Source organism: Ochotona curzoniae, unplaced genomic scaffold (assembly GCF_017591425.1).
Source record: "Ochotona curzoniae isolate NIBS_2020 unplaced genomic scaffold, NIBS_Ocur_1.0 scaffold_2587, whole genome shotgun sequence".
Classification (NCBI taxonomy): Eukaryota; Metazoa; Chordata; class Mammalia; order Lagomorpha; family Ochotonidae; genus Ochotona; species Ochotona curzoniae.
The window spans coordinates 18,473,524-18,498,792 of NW_024467096.1; the positions used below are offsets into that span (position 1 = coordinate 18,473,524).

Here is a 25,269-nt window from a genome sequence, read left to right on the forward strand (position 1 = left end):
CACATGTGGAGGGAAACACTTTAGACACATGTAGGTGAGCCTTCTTAAAGGCAGGAGGGCCTCTTTGTGAGCTCTTCTTACTCAATTAGTTTTCCTATCACTTCACCATGTAAACTAGCAAAGATGCTGCAAACTAACACAGCTAGCTTCGAAGGTGGACGCAGCACCAAAACTACACACAACTGAATGAATGAACACATCTTCCTGGATCTTCCATTGAGCAGGTTCAGTATGCTTCTCTGGACTGAATAGGTGCGATCTTGTTTGAGAAAAGTGTGTCAACACAAGGCCAGATTTTATTAGTCTCCATCTCTGAAAACCGGTGGAGCACTCTCCTGCTCTTGTATATCTCAATGACTGCTTTGCAGCATCCTTATACCATCTTAGCTGGGCAGCAATTGCTTCGGGTGTATGATGGTCTTGTTGGATTAGTGGTTTAACAATGATGTCATCAATTCCATGTACATGAGGTGGGTTGAAGTCCAGATTATACACTCTTTCACTGGGAGAATGAATCCCACAACAGTTGAGTCGATATTTCAGTGCCTCAAACAGAATGTTCAAAGTGATCACTAAATCCAGGTCACAAATTTTGTCTAGGGCTTCAGCCAATCCTAGTGTCCTCAGAAAACCTTCCAGAAGGCAATGCTGGCCATTCCTGCTCTCCAGTTTCTGGAGCATCAGGTGTGTGATGACATGATCTGAGACCACAAGGCCTTTCTCCTGATATGCTTGACCATATCACCAACTTCCGTGCTGGCCTTGATGTTCTCCCACAAGAAGTGGCCGCTGAAAAGGTGCTGTAAGCCAAAGTTATGGGCCATCCTCTGGCACACCGTGCCCTTGCCCGAGCCGCGTGGCCTGAGGATGACTGCTCGCAGGAGTTTGGAAGCCTTTGCCTCGGTGAGGAGGTGTCCCCGAGGGAGCCCCGTGAACTTTGTTGCTAGACCCCTGACTCTGGCACCATCTGCTAGTGAGGGAACTCTCTGGCCTAGCACTTTTGCTAAGATTTTTACAAGGTGAATTTTGTCTCTGTCCTAAATGTTCACTGGCATCTTTATATGACCCTATTATTTCTCCTATTGTTATCCTTACTGTTTTATTTCTAGTGATAGACAAACACTTGGTTTCAGACTGATTCAGAGTTTAAAGAATCTTATGAACTGGCTTCTAGTGGCTGTTAATTATAGATAGATGGAAGTTTGCTTTATCAAATAAGAAACAAATAAGAAAAAAATATTAGTTGAACATCAATGTGATCGTCACAAAGATCATTTCAGCTGAAGAAATAAGAAAGGGGAGGAGATGGGGACAGGCTTTAAGGAAGACTGGCAAAGAAGTAAACTCCATAGGCTCCGTCTGTCCAGGGAGGAGACACGAGCTGACATTTCCAGGGAGCCCACTCTCTGGCAGATGTCCTTACAAACACCAACCCTGGAAGCCGTCTGACATGGACTATCTCATGTCAGCATCTGTGAATGATACACAGTGATTGTTACACAAACCTTCCAAGATGCATGTGCAGTGATATAAAGATATTCTTTCCAAAATCAACTATTGATGATGGCTAATAGCAAACCAGATACTTGAGAATTTTGCAAAGCTTAGCAGTAAAGCATATAGTATGAAAAAAACAATCTTTAAGAAATAGTATTGATTCATCAAGATACACTAATAATTTATTTTGGGGAAAATGGGCAGGGTCTGTTGTAAATTTCAAAGTAATTTTATTTTTAAACTAGGTGTGATTTCTCAATGGGTCAGGGGACAAGGGGGTCACATCAAAATGTGTTCCATGAAGGTTCTGTGCTTTCTTTGCCTCATATTTCTCTAAAATTTTCAACCTTAGTGTATGTGATAATTCCTACCTGACTATATTATACTAAACCATGTTCTTTTCTTACCTCCAGCTGTGGTAATGGGAAATAAACAAGGCTGATATTCACAACTCCATTTTCTTACTTGCTGAAATATTCTGTGATTTTGTTCTCTGATTGGATTCGCACAATTACTGGTTTGCTATTTTCCGAGCTATTGAGCTCAGGTTGCAAGTGGATGGGAATTCGACATCCACGGTTGCTTACTGGAATGATCCCTTCTGTGGCATAATTCCCGTATTATCATCACTGATTTCCAACAGCAAAGGGCAACCTCATTTTTAGTTCTCAGAGCTCACTTACATGTTTATTACACCTAATGTGTAAGACTCATTTGAAAAGTAGCTACAAGAAAACGAGGATATTTGTTCATGCATGTAGTGTCTACATCATTCTTTCAGATGTTTCTGCTTCTTATAAAAATGGAAAACTAGACATGAATCTACATATGTTTAATTTTCAAGCTTGGTATGATTATTTCAAACTAAGGAGAAATTGGATACTGCTATAGACTTTGAACAAGTAGCTTTATATTTTTCTGTGATGCACAGAAAACCTTGTACAAGCACCATTGATGGTGGCAGTTATAACATTTGCAAAGGTACGTTTTGTCACATTTGTAGTGGAAGGGTGCTATTCAAATATGTTATTTACTCTGGTGTCAAAGACAGGCACTTTGGTGAGATCTCTGGCTCCTAGGAATTATCAGGCAGATGTGTGTGTGTGTGCCTGCGTGTGAAAGAAAGAGGTGAAAGAGTGTTGAGATCACTGAAGGAGTCAATGTTATTGACGTGTATGGGTCTTTTTTTGTGTGTCAAGTTCTCACTAAATTCTGAGGAAAAGAAGACAGGCATTTGATTTGGCAGTGAAGACATTGCTTGGGCTATCCACATCCCATACATGGGGTCCCGTGGGTGTGAATCCTGGCTGCACTTCTAGTTGCAGCTTCCTGCTAAGGTGCACCTTAGTATGCAACAGTAATGGCGCAGGAAGTTCTTGTCACTTACATGGGAGGCTGGATTGAGCATCCCCTCATCTGCTGACTTCAGTCTCGTTCAACCCTGATTATTGTGGAGCGCCCTCACACTCAAACACATGCATACCTTTTATAACGGAAAAAAACAGTATTTCTTTGCTTTAAAAAAATCTGGAAAAAATGACAGGCTACATGAAAAACAAAAATGAAGTTGAGTTATGAACTCCACAACTTACGCAGATTTGTCACATTTTATTGTCCGGTCTGCTAGCCACTGGAACACTCGGTACACTTCTGTTGGCCCAGCATTCTTTGAAGTACTGAGTGCCATCAGTTCATCTCAAAGATCCCTTGTGTCTAGTGGCAAAAGGTCCAAAGGTCAACGTCTGATATGTGTAACTTTAAACTTGCAAAAGAAATGAATTGTATTCATTCTGGTGCTCACCTTGGGGTACATAAATGCTCTTGAATCAGTATCATCTTTATAATATCTTCAGTGACTACACTGAGAAAACCAGAAAAAATGCTACAAAAACATTAAATATCAATTATTTTTCTTTACTTTAATATAGAGCTATATCTACAATACATTTAATAAATATCAAGAGCTACTTGATATATTTGGAATTCTTCTTCCTCTTTTGTAAAGCTTCCGTGACAGCAATTCTTTCCACACAGTATCAGGCTGTATCTCCCATTCTCACATATTTCCCAAGCTAAGTTTCAAGTCATTACTTGGGTTTCCATAAAGTTCAAGATGAAAGACAGCTGTTTTATTTTCTTTGATAAAACCACCAAGATCAACAGCAATTTTGTCATTTACATGCAATAAGTCCCCCAAAAGGGGTAGGTCCAAGGGTTAAGACACATATTTCACACATCAGTTTGATCTCCGGTTTTGGCTCCTGACTGTAGCTTCCTACTAAAGCAAACCATGAGGGGTAGCAGTTGATGGTTCGAGTAATCAGATTCCTGTCACCCACATGGGAAACCTGTGTTGGGTTCATAGATTCTGGCTTCAGCCCACCTAGCTACAGCTGTTGTGGGCATTTGAAGAATGAATCCGTGGCCGGAAGCTTTTCATATCTTTATCACCTGTCTATCTATCTATCTATCTATCTATCTATCTATCTATCTATCTATCTATCTATCTATCTATCAGCTATCTATGTGACTATCACACTACTTCTTAAATATACAAAAATATTTTTAAAAAATTTTAAAACAGAATATCTTAAAAATAAAAAATTCCCCATACACAGAAAGTTGAAAAGCATAATTTTAAGTTGGTAGTATCCCCTTACACTTGCATAGCTTTTTAAATTTATTGCTCATTCTACATTTTCAGAGCCCTTGGTTCAGTTGCCAAAAATGCACTGAAAACAGAAATAAATCCTTTTTATAAGGTCACTTAAGCTCTATCGTGACTCACTTGAAACAGAATCAAATTTCTGAAAGAGCATTTTTTTTTTCATTGTTACTGGGAAAAATGGGTAAATTAAGAAAGGGGACATCAAAGTGACTGAATTTAGCCTAACTGAATCATAAATGTTTAGGATATACTTCTGCAAGTTTTGTAAAACATGTCAGTTGTTCGTATCCCAGTAATACGAGAAATAACAGGATGTAATATGTCCCTACACAAGCCTTCATAATTTGAGAATGTTATTAACAATATTATTTCTATATTTGACTTTCTGCCATTCAAATTATTTATTTTATACTTATTTTAAGATCATAGAATCTGCTGTTAGTATTTATACTGACAAATCATGCTTAAAACTGTAAGATTGGATAAGTAACTTTATGAATAAAGAGCTCCTTGGGGCAGAAACTGTGTTTTATTCCTGATGGTATCACTTCTTGGTCTTTTGGCTAAGATCAAGTGTAGTATTTCTAATAGCATCCTAACTCTTAACTTCTAGCTCAGAATCAACTCACAGAATACCCTTGTTAGATATTTGTTCTCAACAAGTCACGACAATCTTCAGTTATAATGATGCCTTAGAGATTATAACTGAATTCTTAGAGTAATCTTTTAAATTTTCTCTCAAATTTATACACAAATTTCAGTTTCTTCGGTTGGGAATTAATATCACAATTCTAGAACTTCTTTTTTTTAACATTTATTTATTTTTATTGGAAAGGCAGATATACAGAGAGGAGGAGAGATGGAGAGGAAGAGCTTCTATCAGCTGATTCTCTCCCCAACTGGCTGCAATGGCTGGAGCTAAGCCAATCTGAAGCCAGGAGCCAGGAGCTTCTTTTGAGTCTCCCACATCGGTGCAGGGTTCCAAGGCTTTGACCTATCCCTACTGCTTTCCCAAGCCACAAGCAAGGAGCTGGATGTGAAGCTGGGCCACCGGGATTAGAACTGGTGCCCATATGAAATCCCAGTGCATGCAAGAGGAGGACTTTAGCCACTAGGCCACCATGCTGGGCCCTATTCTAGAACTTCTTGAACCCATAAATTTCCCCAAGAAATTTCTCCTGGTTTCTACAGTAAAAGTCCTCATCCACATCCCCAGACCTCTCAGAAACCTTGACAATAAATGCTGATATGTTAATGAGTCATTGTGAGGACACGGTGAGTGATGTTACTTTCTGTCAATATATAAGCTTTGAAAGCCACCAGGTCTCAAATACAGGAAAACGCTCTCTAGAATATTGCTTTTGATCTATAGTACATTTTTTAATTCACCCACACAGATAAGCCTTAAGATCAAATCATTTTGAATAAACTAAGTAAGAAGTGAAAATAAGACAATAAATAACATTTTTCCCCTAAATCAATTATAACCAAGTACAAAGTATGGCAGTCACAGAGTTCAGAGGACATGATAAGCTAGCAGTAAGAACAGGGAAAATCACTCAAAGTTCAAATAATTGTTTCAGCCCCCAAAATGTCATTTTGATATTAACAATATATAAACAAAATTCCTATTTGGTAACAAAGGTCTTAAGATTGATTTTTTTTTAACTTTCATGCATTAGATCAGCTGAATAACAAAGCTAATATCTTATTAATATGAAACCACTAATACCATAATGAGTGCTATGAAGTATTAAAATCATTATCCACTGAGATAATGCTAGATAATCACTAAACTGGGTGAATGCTTCATCCTGAACCAACAGTGTTTGCAGCACATCCATTCGGAAAGATTGATCCTCAGTGGCTGTGGCCTATTTTTATAGCAGGTTTCCATGACAAAGCCCTCTGATAAGCAGAAATGACCATCTTTATTTTATATTTTAAAGAAATGATATGCAAAAAATATGGTCCTGTCACCAGCTACTCCTGGTAATAGAAGCAAACTAAAATGCCCACTTTGGACAGTTTTTGGCTCAAGACAACAGGCAGACTATTTTTCCTTTTTCTTTAGTGTCACAGGAGTGCAGACTGTCGAACACACGCGACTCACTGGAATTCAGAAATTTGGCAATACAAATGCAAGGATGCAGAAATTTTGAATATGAAGAAAGCATAGCCAACACCTTGCAGTATTATTGATGCCTTGGGGGTTTCTCAGCAGACAGTTCCTCTTCCCGTCAGAAGGGTGCTGTAAGAACTGAAGCAGCGTGTCCTCCCGGGGCCAGCCTCACTTGGTATCAGCAGATCCTCTGCTCCACACGGTGCTATAGACCCAGGAAATCAGCACCTATGGAGCAGCATGGCTGCCGGGACCTGTCAAACATTACCTGGAATATTGGCAATGAAAGGACAATTGGAACTTTGAAAGTAAAGTTTGCTATATATATAAAAGATATCAACATAAGTGTTATACAGATAATGTGCGTGTACCATGTTTTATATTTGTATAATTATAGAAACAATGTTAAATGAAGTTTAATGGCTTAATTTCTTGCTATGTTTTAGGAGTAGCTAAAATCAGGAACGGATGTTTAGCCTAATGATTAAGATTACTGAGCGTCTGAACAGTGGCTCAGGTTGCTGACTGCAGTTTTCCCCCAATGCATTCCTGGAGGTTGTGGTAAATGGTTCAGTAACTGGGTTTCTGCCACTCACAGAGAAGAGACGAATTGTATTTCTAACTTCGGACCCAGGCCCCCACCCAGCCGTGGAGAGACCAGTTGATGGGGAGAGGGGTAGGAGGGTTCTGTTCGTCTGTTTCTTCCTGTGTGTCTCTATGCTTCTGACAAAAATAATAAATTTTAAAAAGCAACAAACTGCATCTTATATTTTAATACTTCTAAACTTTGAGAAGAGTGCCATGAACTTTTAAAGATCAGCTTCCACCTTGAAATACTTTGTGTCAATGGAAATTTATCTTTCTCCCCACCTACTGTTCAAGATAGGAAATATAGAAAAACTTCTTTATTTGTTTTATTTATTTGAGGAGGGATGGAGATAGCAGAAATCTCTTCACTCATTCACTCCCCTAATGTCCACACAGGTGGCCATGAGTAGGACAGAAGCAGGAGCTGGGAATGTAATCCTGGCTCTCCTGCAGTAGAGGAAGGGGACTCAAGGCCTTGAACCTGTTGCCTCTCAAAGTGCATACTAGGAAGAAATTGGTTTGGAAGCAGTTCCAGGATGGGAACCCAAGTAGTTCAATACAGGATATGGGCATCTTAAGCAGGGCCTTAACTGCTCTCCTGAATACCTGCCTTCTACAGTCCAAGTGGAAGACGGTGTGAGACGACAGCAAAAGGAGACTGACGGAATTGATCAGGAAACATGCAGGTCGAAAGTTGTTTTGCTCTTAATTCTCAGAACTCTCCCTGTTATTCCACAGAAAAATCTGTTTCCCCATCAGACATTAAAGAGCCTCTGAAAATGAGTACAGCTTGAATCTATAAATTCATTACATATGTCTTGAGCTCTCTTCAGAGAAATCTTAAGTCAGCAAATGCACATTACTTGGAAATGGTTGCTTCTGTAGCTGAAGCCACAATTGATAAGTTACATAAGATGCTGTTGATCATAAAATGAATTCTAAAGATACAAATATTTGAGCTTGTTTTGTGTTCTCTGAACTTGCTCAGAAATCAGAATGGAGGGGAAAGCTAAGCTCCTTGTTGAATAGTTCCAAGTATTGGATTAGCAGGTAAGATGAGAATCACACTTTCAGTAACTGCTGAGCATGTGGGAACACGTGCATACATCCCTAAGGCTTTGAAAGATGTAGGTTTCTACCACTTCCTTTTATGGTATAATTTCATATTCCTGACATGAGAAAAATAAACCCCTAATAAAAACCATTTGCTTTTAAGCAAATCCAGTCTATTTTCATAGATTTATGCTGGTCTCTAACAGCTGACTGATTACAAATGACAATAATACTGGTTCATTTCCTTTTCCAGCCACGAAGCTCACACAGCTGAAAGTGAAGGCACTTGAATGCATTGTGATGCCTCTTTAGCTGCCAACTTAGATTTAACACATTGCCCGTGTTCAAACTACCTGAAAGCATGTGACTCGCAGCATTTGTGCTGTCATCTTTCCCTTTTCCTCTCTTTAGCCCTCTTTTGGTTCCTCTGTTCCCACTTTCACTCCTTTTATCTTTTTCTCTTTAAGACTTAGCAAAAACTCACTGGCCTTGATTAGACTTTTGCCATGGAGTCTACACGTCTCAGAACAAATGTCATGCTGATGCTCTGGGCCTCAATCTCGTTCACTTATGTTTCAGATGTCATGTTTTGTGGCACTCATCCTTCATGTGACAGATTTTTTTATATACTTCCATTTTATATATTGATTTGTTTTTTTTTTAGCTTGCAAGCTGCGTTTGGGTCTATTTGAACCTGTTGGATTGAAACTATGTGTTTAACAGGACAATGTAGATTATTTTCCAGATGGAATATTACTAATCAACTTGAGAGCATTGGGGTTGAGCCCCTTCCCAGGGTGTTCCACTTGAGGATGGAACACAGATAAATAGGGCTCAGAGAGCAGACTAACAAGAGGGAACAATGTGGGAATGCTGAACATAGCAGTTAGAGCACAGATGCCTCAGCCAATGTGTAGCTCTAGCCATTTCTGTTTGAGTACATTTTCGACTTTGCGGATATTTACATATTACCTTATTTCACTCACACACCATCGTTTAAACCTACCTTAACAGTGATTAATAGATCCAAGGGGACAAATGAACTTGCCAAGAGGTCTTAGAGAGTAGCTGGGACTGAACAAAGATCCCTCACTTGTTCCCATACTGTAGTTTTACATGGTGCTTATAATACTTATGTCATTTAACAGAAAAATAAATTAAAGCAGATATTCAGTATCTTTTCCACCAGGCATTCCCCTGAAGCTACTGTGTAAACTTCTAGGAGTGTATTATCAATATATTGTATGCCCTGTAAATGCGTTAACCAAGCATAGAAAGTGATATGACAATTCCAATTTAAAATATTTTATTCTGTGTCTTCCAAAGTGGATTTGTGGTCAGAATTTCAAAACACAGAACGAACTGAGGTGTGCTGACTATCCAAATTGAAGAGTATCATGGCATGAAAGCAGTTCCTTCCCTCCTCTGGGCATCCTACACTTTACTATGGACATCTAAGATCAAGCAGAATCCCGATCGCACAGTGGTTAGGAGAATCAGAAAAGCTCCTTTGAATCGGATAGCCCTGGCTTCAAATTCTCACTTGTCCACTTACCAGGTTGTACACTTAGCCTTGTTTTACCTCTTGCAGCCTTAGTTGGTCAATTTCTATATTGGCAATAACCATTCTTACTTTTGGTTGTTTCAGGCACTAAATTTAAAAAGAAATAAGCAATAAATAGCAGTGGTTCACATGGGCAATGCAAATGTAAAGCTAATATCATGTGATTGTGATGAAATAATTTCAGACTTATAAAGATCTTAAAATTCCATTCACCAGAAAATCTCATTGTAGAAACAGAACCCCATTGCAACTTCAGCCCTCACACTGCCTTCACTCAACTGAAATACCACTGCACTCCGAAGAAATCAAATGTTTCAGCCCTCATTTAGCCCTCTGCCCTCTCCATGTTACCAAAGTGGCCTCTTACTAAAAATGAGAAGAATTGAGCCACGGAAGAGGGATCAGTGGTGGTTGACAGTTTCAGACAGAAATAATATTGTTTCTTTCGGGGGGGGGTCAAATCTTCGACACCCAAATACTCCCCACTACGCACGCACACGCACACACACCTACCTCGTAAGTAATCCCAGACTCCAACAGTTACAATCATATCCTGTCTAAAATTCTTAATGAATTCAGCTCCAAGCTGAATCTTCCCCCGTGAGTGAAACCAGCTTGTGGCGGTCGTCCTTGCTGAAGCAAAATCTTTACAGCGATTCAATAGCCGAAAAGCTCACTGTCATGCTTGTTAGCGTCTTGCTCCAGTACACAGAAAAATTGATTCTTTTAACAGGTCAAATTATTTTTGTATTTTTCCTTTACCATGCACAGTAATTCCATTCTTTTACCTGGTCAGTTCCTGTAAGAAAGATTAGGTTAGGGGAGCTGCATCTTATTATCCTCTGCCACCAATGCATGGTGCAAAGACAGTTTAATTCTTAAGGAGAGAATCATTTAAGTGTGACCTATTGTATCAGTCTGGATGCTTTTCATATCAAGCACTGAGAGTTAAAAAGATCTTTAATTTGTCTAAACCACATTGATAATTTACACTAAACTTAAAGTGCCCACTGCCTCTTTCAATCAGTTCAGCTGTTCCCAGATCATTTCAGCTGAATTTCAAATAATACAGATTCTTTCATTAATGTCGTTGAAGAGTACCTGCTCCAACACAATGGTTCAGAAGAAGATAGTCATGTGGCTAAAATGACTTCTCAAATTGTACATTAGATAACTTAAACACATTTTACCTAATTAGGACTCTTAACAACTTAACTTCAGCACTAACTATAGTCATCCACTAGCAGTATTTTTATGATTGTTCAGATACATAAAAATCAATGCAATTCCCTGACCATAACCCTAAACAATACAAATTTGAGGCTATACTATAATTCCTTACCTGTTAAAATTTTTCTTAAAACAATGTAATCTGTGTGGGAAGAGTATTAATGATATGGTAGAAATTAGATATAGAATCCACCTGCCCATAGGCCAAAATTGACTCTGTGACATGTAGAAATTGTGGGTAGAATTAAATTAGTCACCTTATTGCCTCTTCAATGTGCAGAAAGTATATGCTTTTTACATTCCTGTTGGAAAATGAATCTTCCAAAGATGAGATGCAGCAAAGATGAGTTTTGGGTCTGTTTAACATCAGTATTCACACCACAACCACAATATTCTTGTCATAAGTGTACACTTCAGGTGATCTGTAGTACTACACCTGTTTGCAGATATTGGTGGTTGGTAGTGGGCTGGATCAGGGGCATGAGGCAAAGTTGTGCAGCTAGTAACGACAATGAGGCTTCATCCAGTGTGATCCTGAAGCAATTTGTCAGGCATGTTTCTTGGCCAATAAGCACCTTGTCATATTGTGCTTTATAGTGATTTTTTTCCAGTGTGTTCCTTTGATTTGGATCATCTATTATGTTTAAGATTAACATGAAAAACATATTTAAAATAAAATTGCTTGGGGGATTTTGTGTGTTTTTAAGTTTCTGTTAAAAGCTTCTTTGGGGCTTGAAATCTTCCTTTTGCCATCTGCTTGAGTATTGTATTATATTATCATGTGTCTTGCTCTGTTATAGGCGGGGTGAATGGGGTAGGACAAAAACGTATTCATGGAGAATCCAGAAGTGACTTCTGCTTTCAATGATATGTTTGCAAAGCCTTCTCATGCAAAGGACACTTCTTTGAGACTTCAGATGAAAGGATTCAGAGCCCAGACTTACTGGACATACTTTGCTTTTTCTAGTCTCCCCAACCACATTCCGCCACCTCAAATCGAAGTCTATATCCATCAACTTAGGTTGATGTTTAGTCAGTGAGGCTTAGAGCAAATAACTATTTCTTTGACTATGATCCAATAATAGTGAAATAATTAAAATAATAACTTGACTTTAAAAGTCAACTCAAAAACCACTCAGAAGCCAGCTTTGCTGATAGACTTGCCCTGTATCTAACAATTCTGTGAGTTCTGAACATGTGTTTTAATGTGTGGGTAAAAGGCTTGGTCCTGAGGAAGTAGGTATGGAAGCCCATTGTGAAGCCAAATTTCTATTTTCCATCTTCTAATCTCCTTGACCCAGTCTTCAGCTGGCTCTGTAAAGATGTAAAATAGAAACAAGAACAATATGCCTAATTGTGCTAATCCTGGGCTCTTCATGGCTTTGTCTATGTTTAGGAAAACTTCGAGTCTGGGAATGTGGTAGCTGGGAGCTGTGGAGCCAGAGGCTCAGCTACTTCTGTGAAAGGACCCTGCTTTTGTTTTCTTGCCTATAAACTTAACACAGTTTGTAAATACTGACTGGTTATTCTTTCACCAGTTATGATCTTGCTTCTACAAGAAGGGAAGATTCACCAAGGCAGGCCCACATCTGTCTAATTAACCACCATTTCCTGCATCCTGTAATGTGACAAATCCTCTGGTATTTTCTCCATAATAAATTTATAATGATATCTTGAATGATTTCTGATACTTCTATGTGCCTCCATGTTTAGTTTGCACATCCACAATGTCAAGGAAGGCTTATAACACCGTGGAGACAGACTATGGGTCTCAATATTCATTGCCTTGTGTGATCTCCTCCCACTCTGACTAGTATTGCCACATCAAGTCAATGGAAGAATACAGAATAATGAGTGTGACATTCAAGATTAGATCATATAAAAGCCACTGACGCTTTTGGCTCCCCTTCTTAGGTCATGCATACTGGGAGAAACAAACTATGTCATGAGGACTCTCAAGCAGACCTGTGGCTCATGTGGCACGCACTAAGGCCTCCTGCTACCAGCCCATGCTAACATCAGCCATGTAAATAAGCTTTCTTGGAAACCAGTTCTCCAACCACAGTCACACTGTCAGATGACTGCAGCCTTGGTCAATACCTTAGTTACAACCTGAGAGACCTGAGCCAGAAGCCCCAGCCAGGCTGCTCTTGACCTTGTGACTTACAGAAGCTAAGATGATAAATGTTTGATGTCTGAAGCCACAAGCACTGAGGTTCTTTGTTACACAGTAACTAACTTTAAGTCTCAGAGGGACATGACAGCTCTCCAGCTTTTCTCCCATTTCTCCTTTCTTCACCTCTTCAACCTCCCTGCCTCCTACCAAAGATGCTTGGCTGTGTGTGCCGAGTAAATATGCGTGAGAACACATGTGCACTCAACATTATTCCTGCTTTTTTTTTTCCACTGTAACGTCCTCTAGTACATAAAAAGAAAAGAAAGCCCACAGAAGCTACTTAAGAAATGAGACAGCTTACCTTTGTCAGGGTCAGCTGCCAAAACTTTGTCAAGATCACAGTAGCTGTTAAGTTAAACCTCATGTTAAAATTTATACTAAATTGTTTCAGTACGAAACAAGATAAATTTCTCTCGAGACTATAATAAGAGTCAGAGTAGATTAAAGTTGTTATGAGAGTTGGTGAGACACAATTTTAATTGCACTTTGGGCTTTTAAGGATAGCATATTCCCGTCAAAACTACGTGAGTTTTTACATACAGGAAGTCTGAACAAATCCATACTCATTCACTAAACACAATAACAGAGCCCAATGTTGCGATACAGTGTGTTAAGCCTACAACACGGGCATCCCATACAAACATGAGTCGGATTCCTGGCCGCTCTGTTTCTGCTCTGGCTTCCTGGTATTGTGTCTGAGAAAAGCAGCAGAGAAGTGCTTGGAGTGGCAAGACTGGCAGCGATTCATAACTGGTCAACTATCAAAACCACTTGAGCAAGAACCTCGGAGCATGCCCTACATGCGGGACCTGGTGGGGGGGGTGAGAAATTAGGTGGGCCTTCTCCCTTAATACCTCCCTTTAGACATGAAGGAAACAATATGGAAATAATAGTCTTACCTACTTCCCTATAGCCCTTAAACCTTTTTACCCCAATTAACTATGTAAAGATTGTCAAAAAAAAGCAGTAGAGAATGTTCCAAAGTGCTGAGTTGCTGCCACCAATCTAGAAGACCCTGATGGTGTGCCAGGGTCCTGAATGTGACCTATCCTAGTCCAAGCTGTTTCAGCCATATGCGAAGTGAACTAGCTTGAGGAAGATCTTTCCCTCTCCCTCTCTTTCTGTAACTTAGCCTTTCATATCAGCAAGATAAATATTTTCAACAATGTCATACCAAACATAAACTTGTCTGCAAAAGGCAAGCTAATCACCATTGCATATATTTGAATATGCAGGTGCCAATCAGATTACTCCCACCAGTGACTCCCGTCACTGTCCTTCAATTCTGATATAATAACACATGTAACAGGCCTTAAAAGGAAAGTCCTTGTGAGATCACATGGTTTTCCTACTTTCCTCCTCACGTTACCCTTTTTTTAGGGCAACGTTCTCCAGTGGGTATCTTCAGGGTTACCAGCTTGTGCTCTCCTGTTTGCTTTTGAAGAATAGCTGGCAAAATTGTGCAGGCTTATTCTTGAGAGTTTCTGATAGTAATGGATAAAGAGTATTTTTTTAATAAGTTATGGGCCCGGCATGGTGGCCTAATGGCTGAAATCCTTACCTTGCATTCGCTGGGAACCCATATGGGTGCCAGTTCATGTCCCAGCTGCTCTGCTTCTCTTCCTCCTCCCTGCTTGTGACCTGGGAAAGTGGTTGAGGATGACCCCAAGCCTTGGGACCCTGCACCTACATGAGAGACCCAGAGGAAGCTTCTGACTCCTGGCTTCAGGTTGTCTCACCTCTGACTGTTGAGGCCACTTGGGGAGTGAATCAGCAGACAGAAGATCTTGTTCAATGTCTCTCCTTCTCTTTGTGGGTCTGCATTTCCAATTTTAAAAGAATAAAAATCTAAAATATGAGTTATATAGGTCTGTTATTTGTCTTCATTTCTTAGTTATTGTTTGAAAGGCAGAGAGAGAGAGAGAGAGCTTATTGACCAGTTCATTTCCCAGATTCCATAACAGCTTAGGTTGGGTCTGGCCAAAGCCGGAAGCTAGGAACTCCATTTTTGTCTCCCATGTGGCTACAGGGACACAGCTACTTGAGCCATCATCTATTGCCTACTAAGGATGTGTATTAGCAGGATGTTGGAGTTGAAACTAGAGCTGAAACTCCAACTCAGGCACTCCAATACGAATTGCAATTTTCCCAAACTGTTGATCACAGAGCCAAACACTCATCTCAGCATTTGTTTCTCTTCTGATCATTGCCACATGTGCCACTGATGGCACATATTTTATTGTATTTGCTCTTCACAAATTCACACTTCCTGTTTTCCATCAATAGAAATTTCCTCAGAGGTCAATGTGTGAATTAGCATGTGTCGGAGAAGGGCATCTTACGGTGTTGGCTGTCTTGTTTAACTTCATTAAATACTGACACTCCATCCTTATTTCTGTTAATTCCAGATACTTCTGCTTACCTTCTGAGCATGAAGACATAGTGGCCAAGAGAAGAATCCCTACCTTTCTCTGTTTGATCTGACACATTGTGAACTTCAATTTCTTATTTCAGAGTATTGGGAAGATTAAATAAAATTGTACATGAGAAAGAGTTTTGAAATAAATTGATCTTTCTGATTTTATTATTTAGTTTCATTTTAGTTGCTATTAAAAGAAACAGAGATTTTTCTGTAGGCTGGGTCGCTTCCAAAACACCCACGGAGCCATAGCTCGGCCAAGTCAAAGCTGGGCGCTCAAAACTCAGTCCGTGATTCCCATGTCAGTGGCAGGGGCCAAGTGCTTGAGTCATCATCTGTTGCCTCCCAGGGAGAGAACTATCAATAGGAAGCTTAGATTGGCAGTGGAAGATACAAGACTCAAACTACACAGTCTGATATGGCAAGAATCCAAAGCTTCATCTTAACTGCAGTTTCAATGCCTACCCTAAGGAAAGAATTTTATAAATGAGAGATCAATTTATGGAACATACTGTAGCAGTTTGACAAGTCAGCAAAACTCTTAGCAAGAAGTATTAAACAATTGGTAGATTTTATTTCAATCATTTTTGTGGTTATAACATTCTCTACAGCCCCTTAGAACTAGCTCACGATAATTTGTATTGATAGACACCAAGAAGTAGCAGATAACTAATTTGGCATCCAACTTGAAGAGTTGGCATACTTGATAGTAGGAGATACCAAGAGAAATCTTAATACAATGGATCTCCAAGTGAGTTTCAAAATATTTTTCTTCCAAAATAATGGTATCCCTGAATTTCATTTTCCCACAAACTTTTGGGATACCCTTGCATATCATTCAGTTCTCTAATGTGTTGGGTGATGGGAATTTTTCTTGGTAAACTTAATTAGGGAAAGCAGATAAGAGCGTGTAAAGCTGAACTGTAGTGGGTATTAGTTGTCAAGATAGCATTCAGGAAAAGCTGACAAGTAAAAACCTATGGGATCCTTCATGAATCTGCATGTCATTTTCTTACTCTCATAAAAAATATTTATTTGTTGATGATATGCTCTATATTCTGGGAAGAATAAAAGTGAATAACTCAGAAAGGGAGGATGCCCATCTATGTAGCTTTGAAAAATGATGTTTTGACTGGAGACTCTACGACTAAAGATAAACAGAACTCTGGGGGTACTTACTGTACTCTAGTTGGTACATTTTCTTGTGGAAGTATAGGATAATATTTCGGAAGTTACTATACATACCAACTAAGATTGAACAAATAAGTAAGCAGATAGTGCCTAATGGCAACTGGGTTCTGTTCAGTTGGAGTGGATTATACATAATCCCTCAGAGAAGTCTAGAATGAACCATGAAATACTGAGTTAGATTCATAAATATGCTGTGAATTCACGTTTCAGCTGATGCAAACACAGGGAGATAGATCGAGAACATGATATGGAGATATATATTCCTCAGGTGCATATTTCCTTGCTCTATCTACTGAAAGGGCCTAGAGCAGTGACAGCAATGAGAACAAGAGTGTGTAACTCTTGATTTCCAATACCACATTCAGTAAAGGGAGCCAGAGCTCCTTGGAGAAATAATGTATTTAAAGGATGGGCGGAAAATATGCAAGATAGACCTGCTATGCCTTTTTTAAAAAAGAAAAATAATTGAAAGACAAAGGAATAAGGAGATCGTTGGGGCTAGCACAGTGAAATAGCAAGCTCGTCCTCTTCCTGCAATACTGGCATCCCATATGGAAGCCTATTCATGTCCAAGATGCTCCATTTCTGATCCAGCTCCCTGCTGATGTCCTGGGAAAGCAGAAGAGGATGTCCCAAGGCTTTTGCCTCGGCACCCATGTGGGAGACCTGTAAAAAGCTCCCGGATTCCAGCTTCAGACTGGCCCAGTTCTGGCCATTGCAGCCATCTGGGAAATGAACTAGAGGATGGACAATCTCTGCCTCTTTTGCTCTCTCTTGGTAATTCTTATGTTCCATTAAAAAACAAACAAAAAATGGTAAGGGGCATGTCACTGACACCAGGAATCACTGTGGAGGCTGGAACAATTTCAGCACCAAAACAAATGACATAGGATTGGGTTGCAACCCAAGGTATAAGTGAACAGTGAGTTCATGATGCTATAAACATAAGTAAATAAATTAATGGGGAAGAAGAGAAAAATGTCTAATACAGAAAACCCATGAACAGTTTATGTAGATTCTCTCCCTTCCAAGGAAGACCCTGAGTGTGAGGTGTGCTCAGTAATTTAGTTACAAAGAGTGGAGCATGTAATCTGGTCAGAGTAACTTGAAAAAGAATAAATACATCAGGCACTTCTTTTTTTCTTCTTCTTAGTTGATATAAAGGAGTAAATTTCACACATTCCATGAAACACATTGAGAGGCAAAGCAACAGCTCCCATTTCACCCACCTCCTCTTTTTTTATAGCCCCTTTTCTTTAATTTTATAATGGCATATTTTCATTTCCTTTCGCAATTATAAACTTAATACTCCAACAGGTAAAGAGATATCAACACATAGCAAGTATAAAAGAAAGAAAAAGACCCACTATGTTTCAAGAGTATAGAAAAAAATTAAATCCCAGGATATTAATTTCACTCATAGAGATTACATTTTTTTAGATCCACGTATTAGTTAACATAGATTCAGGGAAAACATATGACATTTGTCTTTTGGGAACTTGCTTATTTCACTAAGCATAATGGTTTCCAACTAGATCCATTTAGTTGCAGTAGATAGTTTCATTTTTGTTATGGCTGAATAGAATGATGGAAATATAATCTAGTACCACTATTATGGAGGACAATATGGAGCTTCCTTAGATGTCTGAAAACAGAACTAGCATATGACCTAGCCATTTCACTTCTGGGAATTTATCCCAACAAAATGAAAGCAACATATGAGAAAATTATCTGTACCCCCATATTTATAGCAGCATAATTCACAATGGCTAAAGTATGGAATCAACCCAGGTAGCTATAAACTGATAATTAGATAGATAAAATGATACATATATAATATATGGAATATAGTATATTCTATTATATTGTATCACATTTAATATGTTAGCTAATATAATAATACATATTATCTATGTGTTGGATATTATTAAATATTAAGATATTAATGCAATATATGCTATATATTAGGTTTCAATGTTAGATATTAACATATTTTAATTATATATAGGCTTTTACATATTAACATATTATATATGTCATAATAACATAATATATTGATATGCAATGTATACATACTATACAATACATTATTTATAATATTATGTATTGTACAACATTGACATTAATGTATAAATATAATGCAAATATTAATGTTGTATAATGTATAATGTTGTATACCATGATATACAATATGATATAGAATAGCTATTTTGTATGTAATGTATCAAATAGCTATATCATATACCATGGTGTGTAATATATAATCAGATATCATATGTTATAAAATATTAATGTTAAAATGTAGACATGCACAAACTCCAGTGTAACAATGAGAAATTGCCAGACAAACCCAAATTGATGGACTTTCTACAAAATGTCTCCCCATACCTCTAAAAACTGTCAAAGTCATCGAAACACAAGGAACTTCTGAGAAACTGCCTCAGAACAGAAAAGCCTGAAGATGTCAGATGTGTCCTCACTGTACAGGGGTGAAAGCCAAAGGAAGTTACCAGCAAAGAACACTGGCTCCTTAGTTGTGACAAACATGCCACTCCAAGTAATGCAAGATGTTCACATGGAGAAAACAGGATGGGGAATATATGTACAGAACCTATCAGTATCGTATTTTTAGTTTTCCTATCAATCTAACATTATTCTTTCAAAAAGTTTATTAAATTTGATTTTAACAAAAAATTCATCTCAGATATTATCTTTATTCTTAAGAAACTGATGATAATCAAATCATCACACAAATATAGATGCTGTGGGAACATCACCGAAGGAACGTACAAGGTCATGAAGAAGATTATTGTTCGTGGAGACACTGAGGTTGTGTTCTGGGAGAGTAGCCCTGGGAGAGGCCCCTGAATCTGAAGGAGGGATAAGTAGAAACTTGGAGAATGCCAAGAGACAGGTGGAGGAGGGGCAGGAGGGTCACAGGGATTCAAAGGAAACACCAAGTGCCAAGTTCTCTTGCTCCATCGTACACAGGATGTCCCTGGATTCTACATCCTACTCACCCTTTAATGTCATCTTTAGCTTATTTCCCTTCCTAAGCCACATCATTTCTAAGCCACAAACCCTGAAAACGGTGTAGGATCTTAGACAACAATGCGTTACCAAAGGAAGTCCTATATGTTCACCCACCTAAATGTCAGAACAAATCAAAGGCCACAGTTAGGAAATCCCTCTGGTCCATAGTAGCAGCAGCAATCAAAAGCAACTTCAATTACAATACAAACAATTCTTCCAGTGTAATCTAAACCTGGCTATGGTGCCATTTCCTCTAAGAAACTGAGTGAGAAGTGGTCTGTGAAAGGGTTAAGTCTGTAAGTGCTTTATTTTTCAGCCACCAGCTGTGGTATCCTGCGTAATTACTGAGGCTTACCAGAGACCACACCTTAGATAAACCTGTAATGCTGGAGTTGTCTGCAAACATTTTCTTTCTTGCAAGCTGTGGCTTGTCTCTTTCATATACTCACCCTGTGTTTTCAGCTTGAGCTTCCAGTGGCTAGTTTATACTTGGGAGAGCCGAAGTCAGGGTCTGTTGATTTAGCTTCATATCTTTTTTGGTGCTTGCGTGAGACAACCATGCCAGCCATGTGGTAACACAGGCAGATGAATTCTTTTTCTTCTACAGAAAAAAAAAAAAATTAAAGGAAAAGGAGAAGGAGGAGCTGGTTCAGGTGAAGGTTACAACTTGATTTTTTTGTTGTTGTTGTTCCATCTGCTATTTTTTAAAGGCAATACAGATTTTTCCTCTCAAATGAGAATTTGAGTCTAGAGATGTGGTGCTTGGTGTGGTAAAAGTAACATGTCCTGGAAAAGCCTCTTTTTCGTGATGCCCCATGGAAAATGGAATAGCAGTCAGAAACTCATTGCTGGGGCTCATCCATCTGTAGAGTATAAAGTCATGTAGTTTGTGTATTAGATATGAATAGTCAGAAACTGCAAATTTTTCTTGGGCCTACCTGCATCTTTGAGAAAAAAGAATTACATGATATCTACGTTGTTGGAAGCATATCTCTCCATAGCGCTCATCCCATCATTACCATCTCCAACAAAACTAGGAGAAAATGCAATGGACAATCACGGATGATTTTTCCAAGATTTGGGAGTCCTGTAGTTATAGTGTTTGCTCAGTTTTGACTTTAGGTGAAAACAGAGAAGCAAGCCTCTGCAGTGAGGGGCCTCCATGCATCAGCAGTGATACGCAAGTGGTCACTGCGGCCTTGCAGTGCCTTCTGGTCAGAAGAAAATGGATATTGAGCCTATGTCATTTGCAAGCACTACACACACACACACACACCCCACTGTGTAGCTGAAAAGTATTTTCAAATATTTGGGAAATGGAAATTTTGATCAGGATGGGATGCAAGGAAAAAAATAATTTTTGAGCCAGAATGTTTAGGACAGGGAAAAGGAAAACAAAGTAAAACATTTTATTACCTTTGTTTAAAACAAAATTTTCAAAAGTAGGGCCCGTGATGGTTCAGTGGCTAAATCTTTTTTTGCTTACATCAAGAACCATATGGGCACTGGTTCATGTCTTGACTGCTCCACTTTACATCCAGCTCCCTTTTTGTGGCCTGGAAAAGAAGTAGAAAATGGCCAAAAGCTTTAGTACCCTCCACCACATGGGAGAAGCTCCTGGTTCCTGGCTCCGGATTGGCAGCTCCAGCCATTGCAGCCACTTGCGGAATGAACCAGTGGATGGCTCTTTCTCTCTGTCTCTTTCTTTATTGGAAATATGCCTTTCCAATAAAAATAAATAGATGAATATTTTTTAAAATCTCAAAAGTAGTAGATGCTTGAGGTAATAAGCATGTTATCAAAAGTGTATAGTATCTTTTTAAAAAATTATCCTTCTCCTTACTGTTTTCTTAGTAGTAACCGTTTGATGGATATCTTGGGAGTATCTTATAGAGCCAAAAAGGAACTACAAAGAGTGGTGGAGGAAGTGAAGCTGGAGAAAAAGGCACCGAAGTTCAGGCATGGAAATGAAAGACCACCCCTTCCAGCTTGTCCTCAAGGTCACCTTGACCATAACCGGGATGCTAATATCTGTACTGAGAGAGCTGAAACTTGTCTCTCCTCCTTGAGCATTGCTCCACTTCTCCTGCTGTAGGTTCCTGCCAGCCCTGCTCTCCATTCGGACCTTCCTTTTTCTTTTGTAATCTCTGCTCCCCAAACAGCCCCCACCATCTAATATACACTGCCCATAGAGAAGAATGTTTTGCAGCTATTTGCCAAAAAGAGGCTGTTAGGGACATCTGGATTTTTTAGATCAAATTAAGTAAGATCTTGGCACATTGAACCTGAAGCTCTAGCGTTCCCTGTTTCCTGAGATGGGCACAAAGGAAAACGTATGACTGCTTTCGGAGTGTCAGCCAAGTGTGGTGTGATGGGTGGGGGCCTGGTGCTCAGACAGTACAGCCAAGTCCTGTAGGTCAGCTTCAAGTTGCTAATTGCTGAACTGGTGCTCATTGAGATCTGAAGCTTGGGTCAGCTTCAAATTGCTCTGGTGTTTTCGTTGCCTTGCTACCTCAAGCACCTTCGAGCCATCTGCCTCACAGCGAAGCTGCTACATAGAAACCCAATCACAGCAAACTCTGTCTTCTTCTAAAGCACCATTTCAGAATCAGTCCACATCTTGGGAATCCAGTGCAAGCCACAGCTGTCACATCTCAAGGGTGATGAAATACAGAGTCAGGATAAGGAAGCAAATCTAGAAACTGATGACAGCATCCCAGGAGACTCAGAGTGTGTTTGTAAGCCTGCAGGGAAGTTTCAAGTTAAAGCTGATGATGAAGTTTGGGGGAACCTCTGGGTTAAAGCCCCAGAACTTCACACATTCGTGGGTAAAACTTGAAAGTTCCTGCTGGTTTCTAGTTGAGGCCAATGCCCTTGAGAAGTGCTGTGGATTGTTTCTGTCAGGGCAATCTGAGTCCAACAGCTGGAGATCCTCCTAGTGGTACAAGAAGCTCCACAGTGCACCATGGCTCCACACAGTCACTGTGGTCTTCTACTTCTCTCTCTAATTTCTGTGTCATCTGGAGGTCTTAAGTGATGTTATAATTGCCTTGGTTTCTTTAGTATTTCTTTATATGCCCAGAACTTTTCAGACATTATCTTTTCATTTAATTCTTTCCACTTTGGAGAAAAGTTCACAATTTGCCCAAGAAACCACAGGCAGGCTTATTAAGACCTGATTTGGGCAAGTTTGGGTGAATGTTTTTGCAAGATTCAAAACACTTATTTTAAAGTTGGATTTTTATACCAGCCTCTGCTCTGAGTAATAAGCTGGTTACTAGTATGAACATCATACTGAATTCTTTGCTGGGTTTTTGTTGTTGTTGTTGTTGCTGTTGTTAAGATCTATGTATTTATTTGAAAGACAGACTTAGAGAGCAGGAAGGAGTGAAGGGTAGGGATCTTTAGTTTTTTGGCCAACTCCCTACATGGCTGCAATAGCCACTACTGGAATAGGCTGGGACAGAAAAAGTAAAAACTCAGAAACTCCGATCAAGTCTCTCACATAGCTGACTGGAGCCCAAGTACTTGGGTCATCTTCCATTGGCTTTCCAGGTGTACTAGCAGGATACTGGCTCAGAAGTGGAGCACAAAGGACTCAAATCACCTTTCTGATGTGGGATGCTGGTGTTGCAAACAATCAGATTAACCCACCATACCATGGCACCAGCCCCAGTAGTTGCTTACTTAAAATGCGAACTTTCGGGTGCCTTGGCAATAGCTTGAGCCCATATGGGGGCCAGTGCATGTCCCCATTGCTCCCCAACTTCCTATCCAGTTCCCTGCTTGTGGCTTCAGAAAGCAGTGATGGATAGCCCAAAGCGTAGGGACTCTGCGCCCATGTAGGATACCCAGAAGAAGTTCTTGACTCCTGACTTCAGATCAGCTTAACTCTGGCTGTTAGAGCCCTTTGGGGAGTAAAGCTGCTTTTGGAAGATCTGTCTCTTCTTATCTGTGTGAATCTGTCTTTCCAATAAAAATAAGTAAGTCCTTAAAAAAATAAAAATGAGATAAAATGTGGGCCTTGTGACTAAGACAGCTTTACCCTGCAATAAAGTACACAGATTCTGTTCCTATCTCCAGCTCCTGATTCCCACTTCTTGTCAGCACTGACCCTGGGAGCAGGAGATGATGGCTCAAGGACTGGTGTCCCCACCATGCATGTACAAGTTCTGGTTTCGGCCTGCTCTAGCGTGGCTGTTGTAGACATTAGGGGAGTAAACTCATGGGTTGACCATCTTCCTGCCTTTCAAATAAATATATTAAAAAAACTTCTTAATAAAACAAAACATATAAAAGTGCACGCAAAATGAGTAACACAAAATGATGTGTCATATTAGTTTAGGATAATGATCACAGTATGCCTAGAATTGTTTACCTAAGGAAAAGAAGCAACATGTGATATAATCATTCTCATAAAGCAATGGTTTGTAAGAAGTGAGCAAATCCATTTCCACTTCCATTTCCTAAAAACTGTCCAGGTTTTTAAAAATTATTATAAACAATAAATGGTTTCCATTTGGACAAAACAGCATTGCTGGTGTTTTTATTTCATGTGGCAGCATGGTAATATTTTCAAGTTGACTGAGAGCATTTACTGCATCAGGTATAAGGGTGGAGCCACTGGTGGTGGGGGCTCTGAGCACTTGTTCTTAGAAACAGCCTCTAATATCCAACTCTGTTTTACATGACAATCATCATGGAGGCCAGCCTTGGCAGGGTCCGCCTTCACCAGTGTTCAGTTACCACAAAGATGGTCTTTCCATCTGCTTTATGAATGAACTGAACATTTTGAAGATTTGTGTTCATCAAGCTGCTAAAGGCCTATACTTATTTTAGTGTATTCTGTAGTCCACAATCCAAATTAAGTGTGTGCATATATGTATTTAATTTTAGAGGCAGAAAATCAGAGAGCGAAAAAGAGAGCACTTACCCACTGGTTCACACCACAAATACTGGCAAGAAGCTGAGGATACCAGGGACAAGCCAGGAGTCAAGAACTAAATCCAGACTTCCCACAGAGGTGATGGGAACCAAACTTGAACCATCACCACTGCCCCCTGGGGTCTTATTAGCAGGGAGCTGGAATCAGGCCAAAGATGGGATTCAAATCAAGTACTTAAACCAAGCACAATTTGGGCATCCTAATCATTAAACCAAATGCCTACCCCCATGATTTTTGAAAACTTGTTAACTGCCCAAGGTCTTGTTTTACCTCACAGTTAATGCAAACATGTGTAGCTCTACCACAAAACTGAAAAGAGGAAACTAGAATTCTGAGATATTTATCTATTGTGCAGAAAATGCTGATTTCAGGGATGTTAAATAGATATAGCTAAAATGTTGTGTAACAGAGAGTGGCGTGGCTGGGGGGGAGGGGCGCTGTTGTTGAAGGCTGGGGTCCAAGGAAGGGGAATAGGCAACTGAGGGCTGGGCCTGGGATGTTCCTGGGAGCGGCTCACAGGCCTGGGCCTGCGGTCTCTTGTCCAGCCCCTGGGGGAAACGGTGTGTGCCTGAGAATGATGAAGCAAGTTGAAGGGCGCCTGAAACCCTGGCAATCCCAAGGTGATAAAGTCAACACAAGGCCCTGCCAGAAAGTGCAGCCTGAAACGGGCCTATTTTCCATCCCACACCTGAAGATACCATTCCTCTGCAAATATTTATCTGGGCTTGGATTCTGAGAAGGCTTATTCCTCTGTTAGGTTTTAGGCACTTCCCCATTCCTTTC

The 25,269-nt window shown here is 39.7% G+C and overlaps 1 pseudogene; it reads right to left on the reverse strand.

The window, feature by feature from the left end:
* Positions 1-226: 226 nt before the first annotated feature.
* The window catches only part of LOC121171115, a 58,561-nt pseudogene continuing 33,518 nt past the window's right edge, over positions 227-25,269 (reverse strand).